At 45.0% G+C, this 16,156-nt stretch overlaps 2 non-coding genes across 2 annotated transcripts; both read right to left on the bottom strand.

Moving 5' to 3' along the window:
• Positions 1-6,001: 6,001 nt before the first annotated feature.
• Positions 6,002-6,075, bottom strand: TRNAT-AGU (transfer RNA threonine (anticodon AGU)). The gene has a single exon. It is a non-coding gene; the product is annotated as a tRNA-Thr (tRNA).
• A 6,362-nt stretch (positions 6,076-12,437) lies between these two features.
• Positions 12,438-12,511, bottom strand: TRNAT-AGU (transfer RNA threonine (anticodon AGU)). Its single transcript has one exon. It is a non-coding gene; the product is annotated as a tRNA-Thr (tRNA).
• Between the last annotated feature and the right edge of the window lie 3,645 nt (positions 12,512-16,156).

The following is a 16,156-nucleotide window of genomic DNA, read 5'->3' as shown; positions in this document are numbered from 1 at the left end:
TCGGTGAATCACCTTAATTAGTAAGCCGGTTAACTACTTTCCAATAATTCACTTTCTAACTATTAGAGTTAGGCGCTTGCTTACAAGTAGAGGTTTGTAGCCGGTCGTTAGTAATAGCTATACCGTTTTTGGAATTTCGAAAACACGATTGCGCTCGGCGCTGTGGCTCGCCAAAGTTGGATATTTCGACTAGTCACTGAACTTCGGTGGCGACCACCACCGCAGAGGTTCGCCAACACCGGCGTGGCGTTTAGGCAGGAGATGGCCATCCCACGCCGGGGGGACGCCACCTACAGCCACTGCGCCAGGCACACCACTCCGGTGGAGGGGGTACACAGGTGCGGGCTTTGCTGGCTTTTAAGCTTGATGAGATTCACATATATAGGACTAGTGCTCCACTACAAAGTGAGACAGGTGCCCTTTTTCAGCTACGCTGCACAACGTCATGCATCGCTTCAGTCCTTTGGATAGCGATGGGGGCCTACAGAACGTAGTTTCTTAACACGCGGCTGCTTACGATAGTTTGAGTGGTGAAATCTAAAGGTTGACGAAATGTCATCTGGTCGAGCAGTAAGTTCACATCGGCGTAAAAAAGGCGGTGCCGGCCAATGGTTTGGGTCAAAGGAGGGCGTTTCGGCTTCCGTACGGAAGCCTTCTTCACTCACATGGCTTAACCCACAACTGAACGAAGCTTCCGTAGGCAAGCCGCAACGATTTCTCTTGACGCGGACCATAAGGACGGACGGCGTTGCCTTTTTCTGCTGAATTATTTATCTTCCTCATTAGGTCTTTGGTCAGTGTTAATGAACCATTTGCGAGGACGAATACGAAAGAGCGGTTGTTAGTTTCGGTAAGATTGTGGGCTTATACGTGCAGGCATTCGCACCACCTGAACAGTACTGTACGCAGTGCAGCAGCACTTTTGTGCGCTGGCCTGCTTCATAATGGAGGACCACTCGTGCATGCAGGCAGCACTGGACGGCTCAGGCTCGGGCAGGTGGCGCTTAATACTCCTGCTTTGCAACTCATTAACGATGTATAGTGGTCCGCACTAATTAAGACAATATCTGGCCCAATTCACGAGGCGCAGTCGCGTGACACTCGAAAACCGACCGACTTTGGTCTTTCTTCTCGGCACTTTGCTGAAAACCTGCGGCGCGAAGTACTGGACACCGTGATCTGAAATAAGTGGAGTCTATACAACCACTTAACAATTTCATATATGTTTTCACACTCTTGGATTTAGTAGCAAGCAATGTTTACAGTTCGTAAAGATTCCTTTTGCCTATTCTAGTTTGCATAATAATTTCCTTTAGGAATAAAAGTACACATTTTCTGAGGTGAGAGTATAAGGGCAAGAGTATACCAGATGAGTAGACATAAATCTATATACGGTCTATATATATGGCTTATTGACAGATTAATATAAACAAGTTGCATAAAGTAAAAAAAGTGTAAGGCAATAAGCATAGAACCAGGAGATAAGAATTCTCTAAGAATATTTATGGACGTCATCTCATAAAGAGAGGTCAGCAGCCTGTCTAAAGAGACTTGCGAGGGCACTGCACAGCGAGATACTCACTCAGTCTTAATCTAGCGACCTAACATCTAAGCCACTTTCCGTCCCTGCAACGACTATACCACGTGCTACACTGTCAAATAAGTTCAGTTTCCCCAAGCAGTTCATCGTTTCCTGAGAGGAAGAGGTAGAATCTACGCTCCTGAATCCAAGTAACTAGGTGACCTTTCCACCTTCGGCGCCTGCAGAAGTATTTCCTTTTCTACACACAGACTAGTAACTCCAGACTATCATGGCTTTGACATCGCTGATTGCTGTGAGCATTAGCATAAGTCGGCGCTAGCTACATTTCTTCGCAGGTCTGCTTTTACAGAAAGCTCGTAAATAGCTAATCGTGTTAAATAACTGGTCGCATCTTGCCTTGTCTACCCAAGCTGATGAAGCGCAGCGATCCAAGCCATTCCGTGCTAGCTCTCCGCTTATGAAGGCGGTCTTACTCATCCATTCGCATTCAAAAAGTTCTCCAATAATGCCCTGAAACCACACGCAGGAACGACATTTGCAACGGCGTCCCGTCGACCGATGCGATGCTTCACTGTATCTGCGACATCTTCCAGGAGTGCGGAGACATCGTCAGAGCGAAGCAACAACTGTGCTCTCGACACTTGCTGCTCAAGATGGCGCTGCATGATGCCTTCTTGGCCTCTCTTTCATCGGCGTCGCCAGTGGTGGTGGCAGTCAACCTTTTGGGCCCAAAGGTCTACTGCATCAAAACGCTGTTCATCGCGCGTGTCCCGGACAGCCTGACTGGCTCGCTCCTGGACTTCGCCTGGCTTCGTGCCGGCGTCAGAGACCATCATGCGCTGTGCAGTGTTTTCAACTGGCATAGTGCAATCTGATAATTGGCGCTCATTACATCATTATTTATATTCCTACTTCGTCTCGATATGTAACGCTGTTTATTCGGCGACAAATAGGTCATGTACTGCAGCTTCTGAGTTGTCATGGAGAAGGGTCCACCAATCCATGCGAAAACACATAAATATATATTTATTCTAGCTGGAGATTCTTGTAACCTCGTCCTACGCAGAGGGCGTCTGGCTATACAGGTCTCCTTGGCTCCCTCGGAGGCGATGGTCAGCCGAGGGTCGATGCGGCACTCAAGCACGCCCATACTTTACTTTGTGACCGGACGCAAGCAGTAAGCCTCAAGAAGTACGCAGCTTTTCCCTTGAAATCCTTGGTGCTCGGCTGTACCATCGCAGCTCTGTGAGGTCCAACCCTTGCTTCAGCATATACAGCTGTGGGAGCCTCTGTAGAGTTGTCCTGTGGTTTTTGCGTTGCTGCTGGTTGATGCTCAACAATGCTCATGTCGGCTAGCGTACTCAATAGGTTGGCCTCATATGATGCCATAATGCCATGACCAGAAAGAAGGTCCTGGTATGCCTTCTTCTAGTTGCTTTGCGGCAGATTAAGGTGGATTCGCGGACGAGAAGGCACTGTACGACACACCCATTAGTTTTCCAGGCAGGGCATCTGGTCCCATGACGGTCATAGAAAGCGAGCCGCAGGTAGGTGCGTAAGCTGAAGAACGGCACAGCGACCGGTAGGTTCATGAGCTTCCGTCGTCAGGGCTTGAAGATTCATATGAAGACCCAGAGCCAGCTGATGAGGGTCCATCTTCTACACCTGGGCGCCTGGTATGCCGCTGCAGCGCAGCCAGAACTAATGCTGCGCGGCCAACACGACCACCACATGCATGCGACTCCTCCTCTGTGGAGGTCATTATTAGCCACCACAAGAACAGTGTGAATAGAGTTGTTCTATACAGATATGACTGCGCCAAGCACGTTCACGATCGTCTCGCGGTGCTCTCTCTGCGCGCGCAAGCTTCGATCTCGCGTGTGGCGCCCCTCCGTCTTTGTCATTTTGCAGTTACAGCTATTGATTTTGTGAGTGATGCTCGAAGATCAAGCATGCAGTTAGTCCCTGTTAAAGACACGAACTATAAGCATGTTCGAGCTCAGGTTAGATTAGTATCATATGCAAGGAGATAAACTCGAAAAGGAGGTGCGTGGAAATTATAAAGCAGAAATTCTACTTTGCTAAAGACAGATGCACACACTAAGCTGCATTGCGCTGCGGCAGAAGTCCTCATTTTTCCAGTACTACATATTACGATGACGTTTTTACCCCCAGTAAACTCTAATGAGCTTTAATGTCCTAGTACTGGTGTAAATGATAAAAGAAAAGAAACACGGACCTCGTTGCACATTTTTGCGGATGATTGCTTATGCTTGTCAGAGAAGCGAAAAAGTATAATCACACAGGCAATAGGCACCGGTGAGATTCGAACTTGTTTACTAGACAGGCGCTTTAACCAACTAAGCCACGGCGCCGACAGAAGGCGCTGTGAAAGCGCCGTGCTCAGATTGTGAAATGAGGTAGCACAAAGTTGCGTCCCTGTGAGCTCGAGATCTCATTACATCTTTAGTGCACGGCACCGGCACCGAAGGCGCGTCACTAGCAAAGAGCATGTCTTGCGTAATACGCGCCGAACGCGACAGCATTTCCGACTGATTCTCAATTTCTTTGTTTTCCTGTTTTGCCTAATAAAGCTTAAAAAATATTGAAATAAAATATAAAATAAAAAGCGAGACGCTTTGTGACGAGAACACATTTTTCTTCTCATGATTCATTATCTACTTAGTATCATGTTTCGGCGTTCTTGTCTTTTTTTGTCCGTTATTTCTTTCTATCTTGGATGGTTGCACCGTTGTGTAGCCGCTGCTTCATATGAATTATGTATACCAAATACATGCACAGCTAGCCGAAGTGGACTCGTTTAGAAGCATTACCTAAGCAAGCCTGAAAAACGAGCCCTACGAGCGCTTTCTTCGAAATCCTTAGACGTAAAAGGCATTCCTGTGCTGCTGTTACAGCATCAACGTAATAAAATTCCGATACCCAATGTCTTCGCCGAATTCTTTATGGGAAATACCCTGAGTACGGTGAAATCCAAACAGCGAAATATTCTGCGTTCTCATTTAGGTTAGTGCAACTATACATCTGTAAAATCAGTTACACATATTTTGTCAAATCTCAATATTTGAAGAAAAACTTGACAGTCGATTATGATTATCCATTATGCGAAGTTAGAGCGTAGCTCTTCCTACGCCACCTGCGATCGTAGGCGGATGGAGTGGCATAACGTAAACATAACGTAAATTGTAACAAAATGCTCCCTAACAAAAGCGCATTTTCGTAATTTCCACAAATTAGCTGTATATTTTCTCCCTATATATCACATTCATCGTGCCAACCAACAATAAAACAAAATTGTGTCCACACGTTCTGCCCTCTTTACGCCTCTTTGCGCTTTGTGGTCCTCAAGCTGCTGCTGAAAATTATCCTCTCTGCGATGCACTGCGTGTTTTCGAGATTACATGTGACACTTAAGAGCAGGCTTCTGGACATGACGGCATGCAACGTCATGGGGAGTTGTGCGAGCTTTCAGAGTTCAGAGACAATTGCCACCAGGCATGATATCTTAATCAGGACATGACTTTCTTACCTTTTGCAGGCAGGCTGAAAGTGATCGTGATTAACGATATGGGCTGATACTAGTCATGAATCTCAGCATTGTACATGCGTTGCTATACTCAACTCAGCTAATCATATGACTGTAACGGAACTGAAAAGCGAGCACTGGTTTCACAACCCCTACTGTCATCCATCCGATATGTGTGGTAGCTGTAGCGCGTCGTTACAGTTGTGCCCAATATGGCATGCACAGTCCTGGCCATACATTGTTGACAGTAGCCACTGTACACATTAAACAGCACTTCACGTGCAGTGACGCTGTGCATCGCAATGAAGAACTAAACGCAGATCATCACGAACCCTTCATCATACTCAGCTACAGACTGCACATAGCCGCGCCACACCTCCAGCCTGCGCTGGCGCATCATGACAACACCTGTGCAGTGGACGTTGTTCCAGGTAATGGGGGGGGGGGGGGGGGGGGGGGGACTGCAAGCACTACATCACTTCTTTTAACAGTACGTTATAAAGGCACCTGTACTGTAAGGCGGCATTTTTTTCACAAACGATGTGCACAGTCACGGCACTGTCAATACGTAGCCCAGTTTATGCGATCGTCTCAGCCTCTTGATCCCGTCTACGGAAGCATATTAGAGCTAAGGTCTGAGGAGAATTATATACAAGCAACGAAACATGTAAAGGAGCTGCCTTAAATTTATTACACAGGAAATCTACTTCCCTAAAAGACTGATTCAAAGCGCGCTGCAATGAGACTGCCCGAGCTTCGCAGCGCTACATACTACGATGACATTTTTTTACCCCGAATAAATTCCAACGTCTAAGTACTGTAACAAATGGCGATAGAAAAGGAATGCGGACCTCGTTACACATTTTTCGCGAATGTATGCCTGTAAGTGAAGCGAAAAAATAGAAGCACTCAGGCACCGGTGAGATTCGAACTCACGATCTCCTGTTTACTAGACATGTGCTTTAACCAACTAAGCCACGGCGCCGATTTTTTTTCTCTTTATTGCATGGAAGAACTTCCGTAGAAAGGAGGAAAACTTCAGTCAGACTGGTTCGAGTCACAAGTTACCGGGCTGCTTAATAGGAGCCCGCCATAGCCCTACCTCAACACTGCATCTCTATCCAAACATCAAAATTCAGGGAGGCACACACATTCATCCAGACACGGCAGCCAGCTTGGAGGTTCTTCGCGTGCAGCATATACACTCCTCACCAAAGCACACCGTTCACGAAACACAGATTTGGACGATCTTGGTGGCTTGGCATGTCTGTCCATCATACAGCTTTTCCAAAGACTGAATAGTCCCATCAACACAAACAGATCATAAGGCACAAGAGAGTTTTTGTCAACAGGCAGAAATCTAATAGTGTATGGTGTAATTTCAATGTCCTTCTTAAGAGTTCGTTGTAGTATGTCCCAAAAGAACATGGCATCACGGCACAGGATGAAGCAGTGATCAATTGTCTCAGGCACGTTACACAGACGGCAATTCACATTCCAGGGTACAAACATCCCCTTGTCACTAAGAAATGTCTTGACAGGCAGCGTCGCTGTGTGTAGTTTAAAAAAGAACGTTTTAGCGGCTGCCTGAATGCACATCCGCCTAACACGCTTTAGAACACTGATGTCCAAAGACCCCAGATAAGGCTGCCGATACAATGGTGTAGGGAAGAAAGACTCAGTGAGAGCCTGGGTCATCTGTTTTCTCGAGAGGCTATACAGGTAATCTAAAGAGAAGCGCGCAGTGAGGAAATTGAAAGTGTCAGCAACCTCCTTAAGGAATCCCCATAAAGTCCCCTCACGAGCCTGCACAGTCGGTGCGAATAAGTAAGGCAAACGAAAACTAAGCCGCCTAATGAGCACAGCTACCAGAAACGGATGGTTTGCCGATTTGAAAAAGAAAAAACGGGAAACAAGTTGATGCACGAACAGGTGAACAAGGCCCACTCCACCACCTTCTAAGGGAAGGAACAAGTTGTCACGCCTCATGGGCTCCCATTGAGAGCGCCAAACGAATGTTGCAAATATTCTGTGTATTGCTTGCACCTTCCTCCTCGCACAATGCAGGACTTGAAGGACATGCGCGAGCTTTGCAAACAAAAATATGTTACAGACATGTGCCCTCGCAAACACTGAGAGTTCCCTACCCATCCAAGCCTGTGTTTGCCGCCGTAAAGTTACAATTTGTGAATCCCAGTAGGCTGCACTGTTGCGAACTTAGTGCAGCGGAACGCCTAGGTACTCAAGAGGGCTACAGTCCCAGCCTATGCCACCAAACTGGCTTGGCCTAGTTCCCCAATAACCCAACCAAAAGCCTTTGGATTTCTCTAAATTAAGAGCCGCGCCTGATACATCGCAGAACTGTTTAGTCAAGTTTAGAGCCTCAAGTACACTCTTTTTGTCAGAACAAAAGAGGGCGACATCATCAGCGTAGGCTAAAACTTTAACTTCACATTGGGTCAAAGAGAAACCGCGGATAGCTGCGCTGTTAATAATACTGAGACAGAGGGGTTCCAGATATAGGGCAAACAACAATGGAGACAGTGGACATCCTTGACGAACAGATGCTTCTAGTGGTATTGGTTTCGTTAGCTCCTGATTAACAATAACCCTTGTATAGGAGTTCTTATAGCACAGCCTTATGCCTTTGAGCAAGACGTCACCAATATTTGCATACTCCAAGACCGCGAACAAGAAATCGTGCCGAACTTTATAAAACGCCTTCGCCAAGTCAATTTGAATCAGAGCTACTTGGCCTGTCTCATCTGATACTGTCTCTAATACTGAACGTGCAATATGGATATGTGTTTGAATACTGCGGCCTCTAATACCACAGACCTGATGCGAACCTATCAAGTCCATAATGACGAGTTGCAGACGACTGCTAAGAACCTTGGCAAAAATTTTGTAATCAGCATTGCAGAGGGAAATTGGACGATATCCCTCAACAGTTTTCAACCGATTAGTATCTTTGCTTTTGGGAATTAATATTGTGTGCCCAGAATAGAAAGTGGGAGGCAGGACACCCACATCATAAGATGCTTGGAAAACTTCCATCAAAACAGGCACAAGGCAAGGCAAAAATGTTTTATAGAATTCGCTAGTAATACCATCTGGCCCAGGAGATTTCTGGCTCTGCAGGGCAGAAATGGCTGATTGAATTTCATCCAAAGTGATAGGTCCCTTCACTATAGCACAGTTCTCATCGTCAAGTCGAGGGAAGTTTCCGAGTAAGGAACTGTAATCGAAACCCTGATTTGGATCTTCGCAACTGCCAAACAGCTTCCGATAATAGTCGAAGAAAGCAGCAAGAATACCAGGCGCATCGCTTTATGTGCAATCACCATACTGAATTTCCAATATTTCCTTTGCAAGAGCGTTCTCTCTTTCATCACTCAGGGCCCGACGAGAAGGTTGCTCATCAAGAAACCTTCGGGACCTAGATCGTATCAAGGCCCCCTTATATCTTTCTGTCGCAAATTGTTGAAGCTCTGCTTTTACGTTATTAATCTCTTCGAGATAGGCACCCGGGCTTATCCTCTCTAGCTCATGTAGCTCCGTTAGGGTGCGCCCAAGCTCACGAAGGTGGTGTCTCTTCAGGAAAGCGATTCTTGCTGAGGCCTCAATTGCCAAGTTTTTGATCTCCTGTTTAAACAAGTCCCACTTTTGAAAAACGGACAGATCACGGCTTGACCATACGTCCTTCAAACAAGTAGGTACAGCACGCTGAAAGATTTCGTCTGAGAGCAGACAGTTATTCATCTTCCACAACTCCCATCGAGGGTGAAGTACATGCCGAGTGTACCTCCCTATCTGAAGAGACACCATACAATGGTCACTGAAGAAGATGGGCCGCACCCAGTAGCCAAACACACTTGCTAACGCGTCTACAGAAACGTAAATTCTGTCAAGGTGAGCATTAGAGGAAAACTGAAAATGAGTGAAATGTATACTGTCGCCTTTATCCTGTCCCACATCCACAAGACTGTATTCAGAAACCAAGTCAGTAAGTAATGCAGCACTATGGTCGTATCTCTTACATACCACTGATCGGTCCTCATCCCTACAAACGCAATTAAAATCTCCCAACAATATAATTTTGTGGTCCGTGCACAAATGTTCAACTAATGACAGAAAGAAAAGCCTTCTATCGCGCTGCTTTGTGGGGGCGTAAACACAAATAATCCGCCAATGTACACCTGAAATTGTGAGATCACAGCATATAAGTCGCACCTCGTCATCTATGCAATAAGACATGGCTGTCATCTCTAGCGTGTCCGCCAGGAATAGCATACAACCTCCGGATAAGCCTCTCGCATGGCTAACAATAATGTTGTATTCCGACAAAAAAGGCCACGGCGCCGACGGAGGCAAACACCAAAGCGCCGTTCTCAGATTGTGAAATGAGGTAGCACGAAGTTGCGTCACTGTGTGCTGCGGGATCGAATTATAGCTTCAGCGCACGATGCCGGCACCGAAGGCGCGTCACTCACCAAGACCATATCTTGCGCAATACACGCCTAGCACTAGAGCACACCGGCAGCCGGTTCTCGATATTGTTCTTTGCCTTACGGCTTTGCCTAATAAAGCTAGAAAATATAGCGCAGAAATAAATTAAAATGAAAAAAAAAACGGGACGCCTTGAGACAAGAACATGTTTTTTTTTTTTCTCGTGATGCATTCTCTAGCTGTTATCGTCTTCAAGCATTCCTAATTCGTGGCCTTTGTGCAGTCTCTTTCCGTCTTGTTGGGTAGCACCTTCGTGTTGCCATTGTATTGCGTGAATAAAGCATACTGTATACATACAGCCAGACAAAGTAAGCTTGGTTTGGAGGGTTCCCTCAACAGGCCTCAACTATGACAAACTTATGAGCGGTTTTTTAACTTATTGAGTCGTGAAATGCTTTACTGCGCTCTTCTTGACCACAAACAAAATGAAAAATCCGCTGCTTACCATTTTCCTACAATTTTTTATGGGACACAATTGTTCATGGGGCACACCAGTGTCCCATGTGCCTTCCTTGTGTCCTCGTCTTCGCGCTGTACATTTCCATCATGAATCACGAACATGGCCAGACTGCCACCTTAGTAAGCTGTAACGAATAAGCGGCTGATGACTGCAACACGCAAAGCTGCGAAAGCAGCCAGATAGACCAACCTCGCTGCCGAGGCCAAATAAAAGAAAAAGGGGAAGGAAGCGGAGCACCAGAGCCAAGGAATCTGGCCATTACCCAAGCGCGTCCACCACCATCTATGACAGGCCCTAATATCCATGGGCTATGCTTTTGTAGCTAGGCATTCCGTACTTTCAACCACTCTCAACGACGAAAAGGGCTGGAATTTATAGTTTGTTCCAAGTTTATTTAATTTCCTGCAGGACAAGTAATAAGGGGTAGATATTTTCTTTATGCGCAGAAGGAGGAGGGGGAGATGGACCTTGAAACAACACTGGCCAGTCAGTTTTTTAGCACAAATCTTAAAGATATGCACTGGGCAATGCACAACCCCTCCTCCCTTACCCCACTCTCTACCTACCTCAGTAATAGTTACCCATAAATCGGCATTTTCCGGTACAAATGTCGTACTGATGCGCCGTTTCTTGTTCTGGACAGCAGATAAGGAAGCAAAAAAAATTACTTTCGGCCTGTATTTTTTTGGGCGAGAAAAATAAAGACAAAGCAGGCCAGATTTTTTCAAACACGCGAACCTGTGTCCTAAAAAAAATAATGCTATTTTTCCACTGGATCAAAACGAGAGTAAAACGCCGTTTCTTTAGATCAAGAAATAAAGAAAACTTGCTGGGATTATCACACTCCTACTCCCTCCCTTTGTGGAGAGATGAAGCGATAACGCTAACTTCGAGGCAGCGTGCCCTTAGGGGCAGATTCTAGTTGCATGCTTTATTTATGCATTTCATTATTTATTCCCTAATATATTAACTGATACTGTTTTATTTTCAAAAACATGGCAGTCATTGATGACCATGGAAGAAGAATACATGAAAAAATAAATGTAATATAAGGCAGTCATGGACATGCAATATCAATAAATACGAACTTAGAAACACATGAAAGTGCAAATAAAAACAAAAGAAGAAAAAATTGCTAGGAACAAATTCAAGAAAGGACACTCTGTACACCAGTCTCAAAGGTAAATTTATATCACCAGCAGAAAGACGTGTATTGCTGGTGCATTCCAAAGGTGATACTAAGTGGAACAAAAAACACTTAGCCGATCCTCCGTTGATGGTTTGAAACACCAGCCGCCTAACGTTCGTTATATCCCAAGTTGACACACTAAAGTTTGTTATATCTGGGTTAATACACTTAGGTTCCTTATATCCGGGGTCAACACGCTAACTTTGTCACATGCGAGGTCTAGATACGAAAGTTCGGTATGTCCGAGGAGGCATACTTGGGTGTTATGTCCAATGCAACAATCAAAATTTCACTATATCCGATGTGGCTTACTTAAATTCGGTACATCCGAAGTAACACATTAACATTCGTTATATCAAAGATGGCGTAGTAAGGTTCGTTATATCCAAAGTTAACACAGGAAAGGCCGCCATACCCGATTTGGCATACAAGTTTGTTTGTTTGTTTGTTTGTTTGTTTGTTTGTTTGTTGTGCTTAAGACAGTACATAAGTAGTGCCAAGGGGCAAAGGCAAGTGTTCATTATATCCGAGTTAGTACACTAAGTTTGTTACGGTGGTATAGTGAGTTCGTTTGCAGCCCGGTGGGCTACGTTCTCGAATATATTCATATTTTGGAAGTTGGTGCGAGGTTGTGAAATAGTTGAACCGATATTCACGAACTACACGGGGATATTGTGAACTGATACTGAGTTGGCACTTGTGAACCACGAACAATAACCTCAGTGTGGCGATCATCCTTCTAGTTTGTTTCCTACCATGAGCGATGATGATGAATCAGGCTGCGATAAGAATCAAACATAAAACGGCCAACTTTTCTTACAAGCATTGCCAGTTTCTTAACATGTTTTTTTTCTTTTTCAAATAATGATCCCTGCCTATAGAATCCTATTCCAGCTCATGTCTGATGAGCATTATATGCAAGCAACAAAACATGTAAAGGAGCTGCCTTAAATTCATCAAGCAGAATATCTACACTTCTAAAGGCTGATGTACAAGCTAAGCAGCATTGAGCTGCAGGAGAGTTCCCGAGTTTCCCAGCGTAGCATAGTACAACGGCATTTTTCATCTCGAATAAACTCAAACGTCTTAGTACCTTTTCAAATGATGAAAAGAAATAAATACGGATCTCGTTGCACATTTTTGCGCATGTATGCTTGTGCTTGTCACTGTAGCGAAAATATAAGCACACAGGCACCGGTGAGATTCGAACTCACGATCTCCTGTTTACTAGACAGGCGCTTTAACCAACTAAGCCACGGCGCCGCCGGACACACTGTGAAAGCGCCGTTCTCAGATTGTGAAATGAGGTAGCACAAAGTTGCGTCACTGTGTGCTTCGGGATCGAATTATAGATTCAGCGCACGGTGCCGGCGTCTCTTTATTACGCAATGCGCGCCGAAAGCAAGAGCGCACCAGCGGCCGGTTCTCGATATTTTTATTTGCCTTACGGCTTTGGCAAATAAAGCTAGAAAATGTAGCGCGTTGAAATAATATAAAATTAAATAAAAAAACAAGACGCCTTGAAAGACGAACACTTTTTTTTCTCGTGATGTATTCTCTAGCTGCTATCGATTCCTAATTCGTATCATTAGTGCAGTATCTCTTTCCCTCTTGTACGGTCGCACCTTTGTGCGGCCACTGTATGATGTGAATAAGGTGTACAGTATACATGCCCAGCCAGCTGAAGTAAGCTCGGTTTGAAGGATTCCCCAAACAAGCCTCAACTAGAACAAACTTACAAGCTTTTTTTTTCTACTTATTTATAAGTTAAAGGATTTATTTACTGCGCTGCTCTTAAAGCACGAACAAAATGAAATTCCGTTACCTACCGTCTTCCTGCAATAGTTTATGGGAAACACCCTCCATGAGATGAAAACCAAACAGTGAAATATTTTCACTCCCAGTTTACTTAAGAGCAACTGTACGTCTGTAAAAGATAGTTACACATCTTTTATCAAATTCCTCAACTTGAGGAAAAATTAATCTTTGATTTGAACTCATCCTTAAATTTCGCTAAACCTTGAATGGCTCTTTGAACCCATTTGGATAACATGTGCGGTTTCGGCTTAGACTAGCTTAGCCTGTCTCCCCACGATATTTGCCCGCCATTATGGCTAGCTGTGTGATTTGCTCTTCATTGCCCTACTTATCATTTCCTTTAGCTGGCTGAGAAACTGCCTCGGTACCTCGTCGATTCGCGCACACGCGTCGCGAAATGGCGCCCATACTAAGAAAAGCAACGGGTTCTGCCGCTCACATTTGAAGCGTCGCTTCGTCACATTGCACCTACTTATGTCTATGCCACCATCAAAGCCCGGGGGTTGCTGACCCAGATGATCTATTCTTTTCCCTCTGTTTTTGCTTTTGGGAGGCATGCGTTATGTAATGTCATCGAACGAGTCACTTTGAATCAGCGCAGGCTTTCTTTGTGATTTGCAGCTACAGATCATATCCTGTAAGCTCTCCAGTTTCCATCATCCATTTCGCGTTCATTCGGTCCTCTATCACTGGTCACTCAGATATATCCGCGGTTTTCAAGCGTATGTGCTAAGCTACCAGACCATTGTGTGGTCGGCAACTGGAACGCACCGTTCTATGCATATCGTAACCAATGTAAGCCGTTGGTCAGACACGGTCGCCTGCCTGACAAAGCGATGCGATTCACCCCACCCCTGCCTGCATGTCGCAGGCAATTGCCAGGCAATGCCGCAGGCACGCCGCGGGTATATCGGAGTGACCAACGATAGAGAACCGAATAGACGCGAAATAGGCGATGTAAAATGGACAGCTTGTAGAATACAGCCCGAGGAAACTAAAAATGACAAAGTAGGACGTTCTTGCGGACTAGTTGGTTCATTGCAGAAAAGATTAGTAATGCGCGAATGGGACAGGACTGCGTCACCTCTTTCTCTCTGCCTTCTTTCACTGCCAAATTGCTCCCTTGCCTCACAACTTGGCTGAGATGTCCACCGAGAAGTGAGACGGTTACTGCGCCTTTCAATTCCTAAAGACCAATTCTGTTCCGCACATCTGCCAGTTCTCTAAGGAGAAAAAGGGATAGACAGAATAAACGACAGGCAGGGACCTCAGCCAGGCATTTCTCCCTATAGCTTCCCGTGGACTCTTCGACATGTAGGCGCCCACCTTTGGGAACATTTTGTTCTTTTCTTAAAATACAGTTGTTCCTACTCCTCCCTACACGTTGAGAGGGGAATAAGGGGACCGAAAGAAAATGTCAAGACGCACGTAAAAGCACTTCTGGCAAGGAGCCATGGTCTGTGGGCAATGAGAGTTCCTGAAACAAATCGACGACATCGAAAATTTGGTATCGGTGGCCTTGTTCTCGTTTGTTTTTTCTTTTTTCCTTTTTTCTCATTCATTGCCGGTCACAGGGCTACGTGACTCTTTGCTATAACAGTTTCTTTTCTTTTATGTACCATATTTTAGTTGCTATGTCTCAACTTTATCCCGGGCTCGTAGCAATGCATTTCTCCTTCCTTATTCTGCGGTGTCTCTTCATTCACTTCACAATTCCTATGTAGTATATACCACTCCTGTCAGCGATGCCCACTGAGGAATGTGGGTGCTTTAAGTAATATCTAGATAAAGAGAATTTTTAATCAGAGTCACCTCTTGGTTCGCGTTAAATAGTATTTCAATATTTTATCTTTATACGTTACAGAAATCTTGGGGGCCCTATTAACCACATTCTTATAGAAGAAAATGAAATAACGTTGGACGTTTTCTCACTCCCGGCAATTTCAAAGGACCCAAAAATTGTATAAGTAGGCCCAAGGCAGGACATGGATTGAGTTGGATTAGTTGGAATAAGTGGGTGAATTGAGGTGAACTAGAGGAGATGGGTGAGCATATTGAGGTGAATTGTGATTTTTGGGTAGATTCCTGTGCATTAGTTAGGATTTGTGGGTGTATTGGGACAGCTTACTGAGTGAGGACAGTATAATTCCTTACGACAATTCAACGGAAAGCACTCGAACATTATACTCCTCACACCTCAGACATTCTAATTTGGAGATGGTGACGATGTTTCGAACCTGTCGACCAGTAGGAGAATTTTGCCACTGAGAAACACGGTGGTTTTTGCAAGACAACCTAAATGCTACTACATTAATCAGAAAGCTTTTTTAATAATTTTACAATGTTATCGCTCAGAACCCCACGTTTTCTCGGTTTTTTACTCCAGGTATTTTCGCTGGCTATTGTTTATTGCTTTAGATCCCATTCCGGCCTAAGATTCACGAACCCGCATTCATCGTGCGAAAAATACAAGAGTGAGGCCACACGTTCGGAATTCTTTACGTAAAAGAGTAAAAGGCGTTACAGGGCAAATTGTTGCATAGCTTTAAAATATGGAGTGCAGTTAACGACAAATAGCCCAATCATTGACTTTATTACCTCTTCCAGCGAAGCTGTAACAGCGATTAACATCAACAGCGATGGTAAGAACTGCTAGTCCAGGATCTGAATATTGCATATGCATAGGAGTTCTTAACCTGGCTAGTCTGGTTGCTGCGAAAGTGAAAAGGGAAGGCTGATTTTAATACCCACGCTGCCATCCCACCAATATGTGAGGTAAATTACCATGTCATTAAAACTACAGCCTGAATGACATGCGCAGATTTGACCTTGTAGTCTTGTGGGTAGGTATTGTATACACGTGGCCGGGCGCCCCACCCCGGCCGCTAGTGCAGTGTGCCGCACGCGCGATTAGTCCGAGACAGGACGCTACGTGGACGCGGCTATGTACATAGAGTTTACTTCTTTTGTAAGTTATTGTGCGCAGTGGCCGCTCGCGCGCACTTATTTTCGGACAATGCTTGGACATTAGCGCGCGAGCGGCGCGAACTTGATTACTTTTGTATTTTGTAAATAGTGTACAAAGCTCTC

The sequence above is a fragment of the Amblyomma mixtum genome, chromosome 8 (genome assembly GCF_055824585.1).
Source record: "Amblyomma mixtum isolate Tamu chromosome 8, ASM5582458v1, whole genome shotgun sequence".
Classification (NCBI taxonomy): domain Eukaryota; kingdom Metazoa; phylum Arthropoda; class Arachnida; order Ixodida; family Ixodidae; genus Amblyomma; species Amblyomma mixtum.
Note: the sequence above shows the minus strand (reverse complement) of the source record. Positions and strands in the feature narration are given on the sequence as shown.